The sequence below is a fragment of the Lissotriton helveticus genome, chromosome 6, assembly GCF_964261635.1.
Source record: "Lissotriton helveticus chromosome 6, aLisHel1.1, whole genome shotgun sequence".
NCBI classification, from domain to species: domain Eukaryota; kingdom Metazoa; phylum Chordata; class Amphibia; order Caudata; family Salamandridae; genus Lissotriton; species Lissotriton helveticus.
In genome coordinates this window covers 1,518,589,588-1,518,604,531 of record NC_136067.1, presented here as the reverse complement: position 1 = coordinate 1,518,604,531, position 14,944 = coordinate 1,518,589,588, and the positions used below count along the sequence as shown (strand labels likewise).

The following is a 14,944-nucleotide window of genomic DNA, read 5'->3' as shown; positions in this document are numbered from 1 at the left end:
TGCGTGCCTTCTTGTATATTATATCTACCCGCTTTCATTTGTATCCCACATGTAGCTTGGACTTTAGACGGCGTGCTCCTCCTGTATAATGTAGCCTTCTTGTATATTATATCTACATGCTTTCATTTTTATCCCACATGTAGCTTGTATTTCAGACTGCGTGCTCCTATGTATAATGTATCCCTATCTTTCCTAATTTGATCCCTCACATCCTTACGCTTTGTATTCCTCCCCCTCAAACCTGTAAGGCGCTCTGATACCCTCACGGGTTTGGTTCGTGCTCTATAAAACTATAAAAAAATAAATAAATAGAAGAACACCAAATTATTCCCTTGAAACTTTAGCTCAAATTTAATGTAGTAGACATTGTAAAAGTCAACTTTATTCCACACAACCTCATACTCTCTGCACTGTACGTAGATAAACCAACATGCCTCCACACACAACGACACTTCCTCAATTGACCACACATTTGTCACTTATATACAGCTGAATGTGGACCTTTGCGCTAAATAGAGAAGCATGTCTTACCTTGTGTCCTGAGGTCAAGGACCTGGAGGCTGAGTTGCGGTCAAGGTCCTGTTGCAGGGGAGCCGGAACACCATATATCCTCTTTCGATATCTCTCAATACTGATATTGAAACCAATTATATTACGGCCAGTCTTAACTCCAATTTCTCAAGTGCTAAAGTATATAAAACAAAAATTATTACCAAAAATGACATTGCATTTATGTAATTTTTGTGGCAAATATGCTTCCTGTACAATACGGTTTTACACAAAACAAATAAACACAAACATTTGAAATAATAGATTCTGGTGGTTTTTAATGGAAAGTGCGAGAGTGCGAGTGAGCTCCTGGGTCTCCCTGCAACCATCATGATATGTGCAATTTTCTCTGGAGTTGCATATTTGTGCAAACAAGTGCATGCACATGTTTAAACATGTGTCTATGTGAAGGAATGTGTATTTGTGCATTTGTGCATGTGCATTTTTGGATATGTGTACATTGCTGTAAGTGCCTGTGTAAGTGTTTGCAAATATAATTGTTTGATTATATATGTGTATACATGTGTTGCCTTTTGGAAAACTTAATTATAATGGGCACATGTATGTGCACGAAGCATCTATGTGTGTGTACATATGAGGAGGTGCATGGAAATGTGAGCATGTAAGTGTGTGCAAATCACTGGTGCACACTTTTAAACGCCTGTGACTGCATTTATGCAAGAGTGTGTTTACTGCAGTGTGTATATGTGTGTGTGTTCAGTGAATATTTATTAATATGTGCATCATCAAGTGCCATTTAGTATTTCAAGATATCCAAGCAGTGTCAAGTAATCTTCTGATTTTGCAGGGATCACTACAGAAGCTTCTAACTGAGAAAAGTCTAATTGTGAAAAAGCTTCCAAGTTATGACTGATCCTGCTTATGACACTGCTGATCTGTAATGAGTTTCTTTTGTGTAACTAGTCAGGAGAAAGAAGTCAGAACAGGCATGCAGAGGAGGTCAAATCAAATGACAGCTATAAATATTTGATTCACTAGTAGCTGAGGGCACAATTTTACAAAATCATAGCTGCCAAGTTTCCATGTTGCTTATCAGTGACATTTCCACGGTTTCAGTGCACTTATGAGTGCTATTCTACTACCAAATGTGAGATGCTTTGAGAAACACTTTCATGAAAGTTCTCCCAAGCAATGAAGTCCATGTAAAGTGATAAACATTGGAAATTATCCCCATTTGAGCAATGAAGATCACTAAAAGGGTCTTGAAAACTGCTGCAAAACCACTGAAATAGAAGGTCAACACCCCACAGAGATTATTCTATTGCTAGTCACCACGCAGTGATAAGTCCTCCCACTGCTTCCACAGGACGGCGCAACCGCGTCACCACTCACTGCTCCCCCGACCCCAAACTCAGACAGCACATTCACCAATAGGCCTCACTACACTGACACGCCCACCCCCTCCCAGGCCGTCCCTGCCCAAGCCACCCCACCCCCTCCTCGGCAAACATGGAGCACCGTCTCGCCTTCTAGAAACCCAGCTAGAAATGATAACCCGGAGCCTGAACAAAATCTTGTCCAACCTCGACATGACCCGAAAGCCGTGGGTAACTCCTTCCCAGACTCCCACCCATGCGACCCTGTCACAGAGACCCCTAGCAACCGATACTGATAACCGAACACAGAGACCCAGAAGAACTAAAGTCGCCATGTCCGCAAAAGAAGCGGCAGAGCTATCTTTAACGTACGACTCCCCCCCACAGCTTCCCCTAAATTCAACATCCAAGTGATCACCGGTTTCGGAAGGGAGCACCGCCCACCGAATCCTTCAAGACCCCTGGCCCTCCTCACCTCCTTACCCAGGGCCCCCCTCGTAAAGAAACACAACAAAGAGATGGGTTCTCTACCAACTGCGTACTCATAAACTGCAGATCAGCCTCCAAACATGCAACAGAATTAGTAGAAACATCCTCTCCCACGACATAGACATTGCCTTCATCACCGAGACTTGGCTAAATAAGTTCTCCGCACCAAAACCTAGATATGTTGGTGCACCCAGGCATCACTATCATCAACAAAGACAGAAAAGAGCAAAGGGGTGGAGGTATAGCAATCCTACATAAGAACAACATTGTGATTGTGGAAATGGACACCTTCAATTACAGCACCATTGAATGTCTTACCACCAACATCAAGACAAATGACAATAGAGCAATACTCTGCCATCTTCTATACCATCCCCCAGGCAACACCTCCGCATTCGGGGAACACTTTTTTGACCTGATTGCTCACTGCTCACTTGGTGACTCATACAACCTAATTATAGGAGACCTCAAACTATGGTGGAATGATGTTAACAACTCACTATTTCAAACCCTTAACAATCTCCTTCAGGACAATAATCTTACCCAACTCTGCTCAGTAGAAATGCACAATGTGACGCAGTCACGATCGACTACATCCACCCCGTGGACTGGTCCGATCACCATAACATCCTATTCCACATCAACCTAAAGGTTCTATTCCAGCCTCCCTTGCAAGACCCCCCAAATGGTCTAGAAATCTTACTCAGATTCCCATAGCCGACCTAGAGAAAAGGATATGCTTGATCCTCCCCGTGGCCAATGATCTCCTCACCACAACTGAACTCACCTTGCACTACAACTTGAACATGACAAACATTCTTGATCAATTAGCCCCCTTGAAAAAAAAATAGGAATATTCCATCGAGGTCATGGTTTAACACTGACATCAACTCCAAGAGACTCTGGAGAAGCAACCCTTCTGCTATCCTCCGGGAGCAACTCAAAGCAGCTCGCAGGAAGTATAACAAACACATCCAGAATGAAAAAATTAGGCTATATATGGCCCAGGGACATCAATTGATATCACATCTCTATCGGGTTCTACGAGATGATCTGCTGGGAACTGCACTTCATATACAAGTGAAGTGGTACACCTTATTGGGAGAACCCTTGTCGGCTAGGGAGTGGGTGAGGGTCAATGAGGGAGTCCAAATGGTTAGCTCTAATGTGTGCTTTAATCTCCTGTAATAAAATGTTGTACATCAAACTTACCTTGCTCCGCAGATGCTACATGGTATCTATCATACCCGCTAGCGGAGTGCCCAAGGGCCGATTTTATTCACATGGTGTGGACTTGTCCATCCCTGACTTCCTATTGGCAAAATATACCTACTTGCCTTATTGAGGCTTCGGGGTGGGGTGTCCACATGGTAATCCAACAGGTATTGCTTGGATTGCTTCCATCCCCAGCGAAAAAGAAATTAAGTAGGAGTTTTAAGGTCCTCGTCTTGGCGAAGTTGTGTATTGGCATTACTTGGCTTAGTCCTACACCTTGCACCCATAGGGCATGGCTGTGGGATGTCTGTGAGTGGGCGACTGCGGAGGAGGTGTGGATGCGGAATGTACGGAGAGATGAAAAACTTGAAGGTGGCCTGATGGACTGGTCGTCAATGCTGTCTGAATTGCAGGAGCCGTATCGCAGGGTGCAGCTGAAGGGTTAGCACCCCTCGCCCCGGAGGTGTGAATGCAGGACAAACAGATGTTAGCGAAGGCTATGAAAATCTGATGATAACCAGAAATCGCTTACAACATTTTGTTCCTTTCTTTTGTTCTGGCCTAAATCGAAAGCCGGTTAAGTGAGCGGGGGGGATTACATTGTTATATATTGGCATGGAGTTCAGTAGATAATGCACAGTATTTACTCTCCTGTATAGCTAGATTCTAATGGAAGCTGGGTATACGCTGTTCTGGTTATGAATGTATGCTCTAAACCCTATATGTGAGAAAATTGTATGGTTTTTGCCCTTTTCCTTCCTGGATACCTCTGTTGTTTCTGAATAAATTAGTAGGATGTGGATTACTCATATTTGCATGGACAGTGTGAGAAGGACGATGAAAGCCTACAGATGGACTCCTTCTGGTATGCGTTGTCTATGTGATATCTCTATATGCCGATAAAGTTAATTTAAAGAAAAAAAAGTAACACAAACATGCATTCAAATGAAACCTCGTCTTGCGGGGAATCACTCTGATCAGTGCAGGTTTTCTCTGTGAAAAAGGTCCGCCAAACTAATGATACCTCTCTTTCACCCAAAAAGATAAACATCCCTATCTCAATTGAGCTGTCAATGACATCTCATGACAAACCCCACACAAGCTCAGCACAAAATTACAATAAAGTGTCTTCTACACTTTTTAATATCATCCCGTGATCTTAGGCCATGTTGGACCCGATAACAACTTCTCCACAATAGGTGTTCACTCACACAATCATCTAAAACATTATCACAGCATATCACAATCTCTGCAAGACACAACACAATTGCAACAAACAGCACAAGCTAAGCATAAACCGTATATACACAACCTTATTGATATTCAAACCTTTGCTGTAAAAACTCGCCCTTGCCCCACAGGAACATCACCGATTCTCCAAGTCGAAACAAGGGCACTAGGGATTGCAATTGGATCTGGATGAATCTAAGTTACAGTTTTGAAACCCCTCTACTTCAGGTACTAACCATCCTCGGTATCCTACCATCTAAGTACTCTCTAGGCCATTTCTTCCAATTTTACTCTAGTCAATATTCCCTAATAGTAGCCTGAGAGAAAAGGGGTAAACAACAATTTAAATCTTAAGATACAGTGAGATCATTATTACCACACAATAGAAGGGTTGTACGGCATTACAACGCAGGCTTTTACCCCGCATGCCATTACAACGCAGTTTTTACAACGCAAGTCGTTACAACGACTTGCCTTGGGGGGCGCTGGATAGTGGAATAGTTTAATTTTCTATTCCAACTCCAGCCCACGTTGACAGTAGGGAAGGTGTTGCATAGAAAATTAAACTATTCCCTATGCTACAGCGCCCTCCAGCGCAAGTCGTTGTAACGACTTGCATTGTAATAGCAGCGTTGTAATAGCAGTGCGGGGTAATGCCCGCGTTGTTATGGATGTTTCCCCAATAGAAGTCTGAGTTAATAACTTGAAGTTAAATGGTTTATTACAAACTCAAAGCCAGAATAATATAAATCTGTCTCAAGAACATACTATAAAAATCCAAGAATATCAAAGGAAGACCAAAGCATAGTAAAATATTGCCCCTCAACAGGAAAGAGCATATAACCATTTCTGTGGTAGCAATACAGAAAGTAAGGAAAAGGATTTGATGACTAGGTGCATAGTTTCGATCCTTCTTCCCATAGATGGATAAGATTTCTAACATCTACTAAATCCTACACTAAACTGAGACTAGGGAATGCCCTATTGAATCAAGGAAGCAGGAAAGTTGTCAGCATCAAAACCTCTATTGAAGTTCTATATGTAAAGAATAATGTGCAGCATGGAGCCACACAATCAGAGATATCAAGAGAGGTCTGTACCTCTCCAAGTCTAAAGGAAACCTGACTAATCCCAATGTGGGTTATCTAGAATATTCCAGAAAATATGACCTCATACACATCTCAGTACTTTTTTATTCTCAGAAATAAACTTGGCACCTTGATCACTACTCCCATATTCCAGCCTGCGGTTCCAAAGGGTACCAACTGGTAACACATCCTTTGTTCTTCATTAAAATTATTTGACCTTGCCAGTTCTTCCTCACTTCACTATCTCTAAAATACAATGTGCTTTTCACTAACTAATGAATGTCTTTGGTCTGCACCTGCAGAGGAGACTACATGCAGAAAAACAACTTTCACGTTAGTTTTAAATATCTCAACTGTGAGCTTAAGGCCCACATTCATGCCAACTTAATAGTTTTCTTTAAATGCATAATTATTCTACACTTACATATAATCCAATAAATGAAATATTTTATAAGGAGAATTAATCTTTATCAATCTGTACACTCATATGCAGCACAATAAACCAATACAGGTATTATTGAACCGCAATATATATGTGACTAACCAAACAAAAAAGAATGGAGCCAAAATGATGCTACTCCAACGACGGTGAGTAACTTTTAGCAAACACCCTCCTTCTGGATTTTCTATTGACTCCTGATTTTCCAGCTCTGCCTTGGTTTTGTTACTTCTGCCTTCCTTTCAACAAATGGCTCCCTTCTTGCCACTCTGAAGCAAAAGGGGTACCCCTAAAAAAGTTTCCTATATCAGGGTAGACGTAACATATGTGTGAATAACTATATAGGAAACATATTAGAATGTGGATCAAATAACTATATAAAGTTGTACAAACCCATGGATAATTGTTTATCAAAAATAAGGAAATACCCTGGGCACAGGCCATAAGGTGTAACAATAACTAACTATATACCTTTAGTCTTCCCAGTAGTAGCTATTTGCACTTTCTTAGCACACTGCTATGTGGCAGCATGCATATGTCATTCTCAGGTTCCTATCAATAGAGATGACAGTATCCAATTGTTGATTGCTTTATTGTCCATTTGACACCTACATGGCAGATAACATCCATGGGTTAGGTATGTGGCTATGCCACTATTTCCATATAATACATAGATATATATGCTTATCCAGCACTTTCTAAGATGGTGCTACCTAATTTTGACATATAGCACCACCACACGTCTGTTCAAAGGACGGGGCTCCAACAACGCGCTTGTGCGACCCACTGAGTCTAAATTTGCCGATCAGCACTTCTTTGAGATATCGCGCTACCCAGTTGTTGGGTGCCATACCATTGCGTGTCCCTACAGTGGGTGGGTCTGTAGTTAAACATAGGCGCAGGTCAACCATTGTAAAACTGGCCGATTAGTACCCGTTTAAGATGGAGCCGACCAATTCTGACTTGATACATCCCCGCGTGCACCATTAGTGCCAGTGGACATGTCTTTAATCACGCACAGGCGCAGTCTACCGAGTTCAACATTTAAATCCGGCGGGAACTATGCGCCCTACTATCCGCCTGTGTCGTATACGGACAACGCGACAACGTGCTCTTTCAGTACCGCACAACTCCACCTAGAACCTGAGGTCGATTTCGGTTCACGCTTATCCAACGGGAATATAAGTGGAGGGATGGAAAAGGATTCCCCCAGCGTTCTCGATTGAAGGCGGCCATCCATCGGTTCGAGGATTTTTGTGTCGAGGTTGAAATTCCACACTACTTACGGATCTCTTCTGAGGTAAGAGACCGATCTAGCGCAGCACAGTTAGTTTGGCGTGTAGCTTTGCATTATCCTAAATGACACACACAAGCTAGTATACGAACTCTTGGGCTCAGGGTTTTTCACCGCATGAGTCATGAGGGATAGCTCTCACCAAAACTTGTAGGAAAAAGGAATGATGGATAATATAAATAAATTGTAATATCCAGTGTCCGAGGATGGGCCGGCCGAATTAGAACTCAGACATAGATAAGGCCCGGTCCATTCTATTGAGCCATATGTATCTATTTGTCCACTAAGGAGACTCGCATAAACTACGGAGTTCTGGGGTCTTGTTAAATTCATCAGTCACAATCCGGTATATATATCTATTTATATATACTTAAATATGCTCTACTTGTCATCCCTGCAGGACTACTGCCATCTGGGGATAGATATGCCCCACCTTTTCGTTGGGCATACTGTGGTGGGGTAAGTATTCTTGCCTGCTTGGACCATATTCATCCATCACACAGCAGTCAGAATGAAGTCATAAACATAGTTTTTTATGATCCATTGTACCCAGGCCCTGCCCTTCATGTGAATGCACAGCTGTCATCTCCAATTATCAATGAGAGCATTGCACTAGTCATAATCAACATAGAAGGTAAATATTGTGCTACCAGTATATGGCACTAACTAGGGAAGCATGCAAGGCCATAAATAATCCCGGGTGAAGGTGCTTGCCCTATACATACGTTCAAACAGCAGATCTTTTTTCGGTATAGACCTGATGGAGGAGGTACATAATTCACGCTTATTGCTTTTCATTTTTTCTACTCTTTCTTCTGTTTGTCATCTTTGACTGAAGTGATGGGGCAAATAATTCTGTCCCTTTTCTTTTGCTTTGTAAATCTCTTGGTTTTTTTAATGTATACATTTCTGTGACTGGCCATGTAAGTGTAAATATGTACATATAGTGTTTTTTATCTTGAATTGTATAAAATGTGTATATATGATATAATCAGTAGGATTGCCCACTTGTTCTCCCCGTGGATATATTAGTGATACCCCCCTGATAATATCCTTTCCCTGTTGTCATCTTTTTCAGACGGCAAAAACACATGGCTACCTGATGAAGGCCCAAGGACGAAATGCGCGTAGATTGTATATTTAGCCATTAAATAATTATATGATTGTATTTCATTTTTGCATTATTTGTCTGTGTTTGTTTCTATTTTGGTCTTTAGGATTTTTTTGTGTAATCTGAATGTGATATAGGACTATTGGCACTGTATTGAGAAAATGAACCATGTTGAAATTGTGCCAACGTGGGACTGATGTATGATACATGGTCTTATTTATTGATTGAAGTACATATATATACACAAATGGTTTCGCCTTTGATCTGAATTTTTGAACAATAAATATGATCTTTTGATAAATCATTATCCATGGGTTTGTACAATTTTATATAGTTATTTGGTCCACTTTCTAATATGTTTCCTATATAGTTATTCACACATATGTCCGTTCTTGTCACTTTCTTTTCAACTCTGTCCATTGTGTTTAGGGCTGTGCAAATTCCCGTTTTTATTATTGCTGGTCAGAGTCCAGTATTTTCCCTGTTTTTCTATGCTGGGTTCCTTCTGTTATTTCCTTACGTGGAGCTCGATGTTTCCCTATGGCTGTGATCTCTTCATCCTCCCTGTACCCCACCACTATCCTAGACAACATTTTCGAAGTTGCCTTCTGGACATCAGACTGACGGATTTAGATCCTTTCTTCTTGTTTTCCTTGTGTGATGTGCTGTGCAGGCGGAGGTTACTTCTGGTACTGGAGCCATGTTAAATGGAGCCCTAGGTTACTTGATGCTTAATGATTTGAAAACGCACAATGGGATTTGCTGTTGCATTACTTTGGTCTAGCAGCGTGTTTTGCTCTTGGGTTGTTAGCTCTAGACCAACGCATGCTGATTTGGAAACTTCTTAGAGTCAAGAATCAGATAAGGTAGGGAATAAAGAGGTAATTCTTAGAAATGAACTAGTAATCCTTACTACTCTGATTCTCCCTTCTTTGTGTCAGATCTTACATTTCCATCATACTTCCATGAAGGGGGTTGATTACCATCCAGTTGTGGCTTGGGATGGATCAGGCTAACCTAAGAGTGGGTCTGGATTTATTTTGATGCACGTGTGGAGGCGTGGCCTTAGAGGGATTGGACCAAAACATCTTCAGTTTGAAATAATTGAGAGATTTACAGTGGTGCCTGGCCTGAGGAGGCAGGCCTTCCTCCTCATAAGTACTGGTACGTGGAAGCAAGAATTGGCGTAATGAAAAGTGTCTGTAAATAATGCTCTGCAGAACTAGAATCACAAAAGCTCTGCGTTCATGTCTTTATTTATTTTTTATATGTTTTATGTAGCGCGAACTTGAAGCTATCGCGTATCAGAGCGCTTTACATGAGCACCAGTTGAGTTACATAAGAACACATACATTTTTGTTAGGCACGGGGGTGTTAACAGGCACATGTGTGCCCAAATGGTGCGATTCGCAAAAATCGTCCGTTTGCGCCCACTATAAGCAGTGCATCAAGGTTCAAGGCCCTCGCAATTTGAGTATTCACAAATAATTGCGATTTCTCAACTTGTGATTGCATTTAAGGAATCGCAATTTGCGATTCCTTAAATGCAATGCAAGAACCACTTTAAAATAGTGATTTCGCTATTAGGGGGCGCAAATTACCATGAAGTTGAACTTGATGGTAATTTGCAAAAACTTTGAAAAACGCACTAAAGTGCATTTTTCAGAGTTATAGGTTATTTACACACATGCCCTTGGGGCATGTGTGTGCGCAACATGTGTGCACAGAGCAATTTCAGGGGTGCAACAGGGTGGATACCCTTGCACCCTTGAAATTGTGCATGCAATCTCCCATTCATTCCTATGGGCCTGTAGGCCCATAGGAAGGAATGGGAAGGCATTCCTTAATTGCGACTCACAATTTGCGACTCGCAACATGCATAGTCTTTTGAGAGTCCTTAATTGCGATTCCTTAATAATCGCAATTAAGAACTCGCAAAAGCTTCTCTTGATGCATATGCCTGCATGTGATTTGCCCAGAATCACAGGATGTTAAGCACCACTGCCGATACTCGAACCCGGTTCCCCAGATTTGAGGTCGACCGTATTTCTTATTCAAAATTCTTAAGAGACACTTTAAAATATATTTGCCCTAATAAGCATGTGGGAAAACAGAAAAGCGTAATAAGCTACACCCTCGCTATATATGTTTGTAAATTCGTCTTGCGATTAATTGTATGAGCACAGAAATCAAATTTAGATGATTTTTGGACTGTTTATCTTTTCCTTGTCTGTCTGGACAAGTCAGTTCCTTCAGCACACAGTGGTTGATTAGGGGCTTCAAAGCTACATAAGCTATGATGCAACTTGCGCCTATTAGTTCAAGAAAAGGCCTATATCAATGGTGCATTACCAATGCCTGGGGAACAATTAAGACAGGCCTTCTCTACAAAACAGCTTTTAAGTGGATAAAACATATTTAGCTGCAGAGCCTGCGGCACATCCAATGGAAATACAATGAAACCCACTGGGAATGTGCATTTATCCCTACCCTGAGCAGATTCATAATAACTCACTCGAGACATAATCACTTGTGAATTATCCTTTATGTAACTCAAGGGGATATCCAGTGTGTACATCCTAACTGCTGCTAATGAAATGCTTACAATCTAGCGCATTGTAAAAAAAAAAAATAATCATCTGCAGTAGGGTGAAGGGCAACTTTAACAACAATGGTATGGCACATTCAAGATGCACGCGCCTATTGATCTCTTGAGGAAAATGGCGCCGAGGCTGGTATTCATGCTGCAACCAGCTGTGCGACAAAACGAAGCGGCCTGGGAGTTTGGCATCAAGTGCACAGCGAGTGATAGATTCATACGGGTCAGACAATGTCTGTGCGAGAGCACGTGATCAGTATGGACAAATGTGTCAGAAAAGTGATTTGGAAAAAAAATGATTTTAAGAGGAAAAAAAATCCGAGGTCAGATTCCTGTCCGTTTTACTTTTACTGATCGCAGACTAATAGATTTCTGCAAAGGATTTTTTTTCATTAGAAAATATAAAGAAATGATGTTTTGAGCAAGAGCAATCAACTATTGGTAGGTCGTATTGACCTGTCACCTTCATTTCAAAATACTTATCATGCATCAGAGGCAAATATGGAACTTACGTGTAATGAAGAAAATAACAACAATGCGTAGAAACACAAGGCTAGGCGATATGTAAGTGTTGTTACATTATATTTGTAACAAAGTACTCCTATCTGTACATTGCGCAGGGGCGGCCCCTTCGTTGGAGCCGAGGAGCGTCATCCCACTTAAATGCGCCCCAAAACCTAAGGAGCAGGGCCTGCAGAGTGACAGCAGGGAGGAGTGGTGGGCGGAGGGCGCTTTGCACTGTTTAAAGTGCGCATGTCCATTTGTCTGGCCGTCTTGGGATGGCCAGCCAGATATGCACAATTTAAACCTCTCAGCCCAGCTGTTTTAAGACAGCTGGGCTGAGAGTAAGGCATTCCTCTAGTGAGCTGTGGAGCGCCAATTTGAGGCCGCTCCCTCCATTCAGGTCGCTCCTGTTAGCAGGGCCAGGATTGGGCAAGGGAGTTTGCTCATGCCCACAGCCCCGCACTCCAGAAAGAAGGGGTCCGGAGCGCAGGATGTGCAAGGCATTTTTTCTTTTTTTCTTTCATAACAAGATAATTTCTGTATTCATCAACGTTGACTGTCTGGAGACCTTTAAATGTGGTGACTGGTACATAAGTGACCAATGTGTATACCTTGTTGGGTGAATCTTCATCCTTATTGCGTTTCCTGGATAGGCGCACACGCATGCGGTATGGAACATTCCTGATTCCTTTAGCCCAAACTGCTTTGTTCAGCCTGATGTCTATGCGCACATCTGGAGTTCCCATTTCCTTAACTGCAAATTTACGAATTGCTTTCAGAGTACGGGCTCCATGCCTCTTGAAGCCAACTCCATGGATTTGTTTGTGAACATTGATGGTGTATTCCTTGGTAACCACCTCATCGATGGTAGATCTGCCTTTCTTCTACTCAACCTCTTTCTTAGCAGGAGCCATTTCGAAGCAGAGCCAATGACGGAAAAAAAGTAGGACATGCAAGGTAAGTGTTTCTCTTTAAAAATGTTTAAATGTATTTGCCCGCCCCAGCATGTCTGCTCCTCCACGGATGCCAGCCGCCACTAAATTTAAGGATATTGGAAGTCACACATATGTGAGACAAGGAGCACAGCTCTGGTAGTTTCAGCTTTTTCTTGTTTGCTTATAGTATTCTTGCAGGATAACAAACACACCAACTCGTTTCGGCCGTAGCCATCAACATACTCATAAATATATATACACACACACACACACACACACATATATATATTCACTGAATAAAACAAAGGTTAAAGTTATAGTTTGGTGAATTGTTCAGTAACAATGTAACATTTTAAACTTTGAAAAATACAGAAATGAGGGGGGCAGGGTATCTGAGTCCCTTGTCCTAAGATGGCTGTCAACACTTCCTGGTTGAGGTGGTGGTAGCCAATCAGATCTCAGCTTGTGATATGTTGGGATCTGTGATGCTCCGTATCCCTAAATATACTAAGTTTTTGAGCATTAATTGCTCAAAAACTATTGAACAGAATTACACAAAAATACAAACAGCACTTTTTCTGGACCAAGTCCTAGCCCTCCATCAAATTTGGTGTAAATCCGTTCAGCGGTTCAGGCTGGTGCTGTGTGTAAAATTCCTATGGGAAAATGAATGAGGAAAATGTGTTTTTAGGACCTCCAATTTTCTTGTCCCCCGCTTGACGGAATACCCCAAAACTTTTCATGCACAAACTAGACTGAAAAGTAGGGCTGGGCGTAGTTTGCGTAGTAGCGCTACGCAACGTGCACTTCACACTACGCGTAACACTACGCGAACTGCGTAGTACCCTGTACGCCCTGTGCAAGATGCCGTTTTCAATGATTGCACAGTGCGGACAAGCATCCGGCACTGTGCAATCATTGAAAACGGCATCTTGCACAGTATGAGCTGTAGTTTTTTGCCGCTCGAGTAGATTTTTACTCGAGCGGCAGCTTTCTCAATGCGGACTGGTAGTTTCTCATCGCGAGCAGTCACGAGCATACGCGACCACTCGCAATGAGAAACCTGACCTCCCCGCGTTGAGAATCTCACCGGGAGGTTTATTTTCCATGCTCGCGATCTGTAACTTGATGTTGCTGATCGCGAATGAGGAAAAAGTCTTGCCGGGATGTCATTTTGCTTGCTCGCGGTTGCCAACATGACGTCGAGAACCGCGAGCAAGCAAAAAATGACCGCTGCACTACGCTACGTTACGCGTGTTTGCACTGTGCTACGTGCAGTTCGCATAGTACAAAGTAGCGCAAACTTCGCAAACTATGCGAGCATAGCGTAGTGCTTTGCCCAGGGTTACTAAAAAGAGCACTGTTTGGAAAGTTTCGTGGAGATTCGTCAAACAGCACCAAAGTTATTAGCAACACAAATAATGTATTTCCTATGGAAACAGAATCCTAATTATACCCAGTGGCGACCACCACTCACACACATACACACACTTGCGCAAATATATATGTAACACATATATATATATATATATATATATATATATATATATATATATCCAAAATACCAAAAAGAAAGGCAGAGGCCACGATAGGGGAACACAATGGAGTCTCTATTCCTTATTGGCAAATGGGCGTATGCATTTCGGCTGTGTAGCCTCTTCAGCGCCCAGAATAAAACAGGAGGTGAGTATGCTGCCAAAAAGTCCTGCCCCAACAAAGCTAGTTATAATAGTCTCCGCCCTGAAAGCGATCATTGATGTCACCTGCTTCATTTTCCCGATGGTCAAAGGAACTGCAACTCCCAGCATGCAATGGTTTGCCAGGATAGGACGGCAACAACGTTGTGGGGACTGCAGGTTTTTTCGAGTAGCTCTCTCCCAATGTCCCGTGTTGCCTGCAGGAATATCGTGGCTCCTTGGGTCCCCTGACTGCACAACCACCGCAACCAGGTATGTGTTCCGCGGGGGCAAGTGCGACAGTGCGCCTCGCCCAGGGCAGAGTTCCGTGACTCCGACACCGCTTCCTGTCCTCCTGTGCACAGTGGTGGGCCTGGTCTTTCCGATACCTCGGAATACGAAAATGTTTCTGCCGGAGCGAAAACAGCGCCAGTGAAGACCAGGCCAGCTTGAGTGCAGGGGCCCCTGTAGCACGCCG

At 42.5% G+C, this 14,944-nt stretch overlaps 1 pseudogene; it reads right to left on the bottom strand.

Annotated features, from left to right (window-relative positions):
- Nucleotides 1–12,298: 12,298 nt before the first annotated feature.
- LOC144762758 (large ribosomal subunit protein eL31 pseudogene) lies at nt 12,299–12,769 on the bottom strand (annotated as a pseudogene).
- Nucleotides 12,770–14,944: the final 2,175 nt, after the last annotated feature.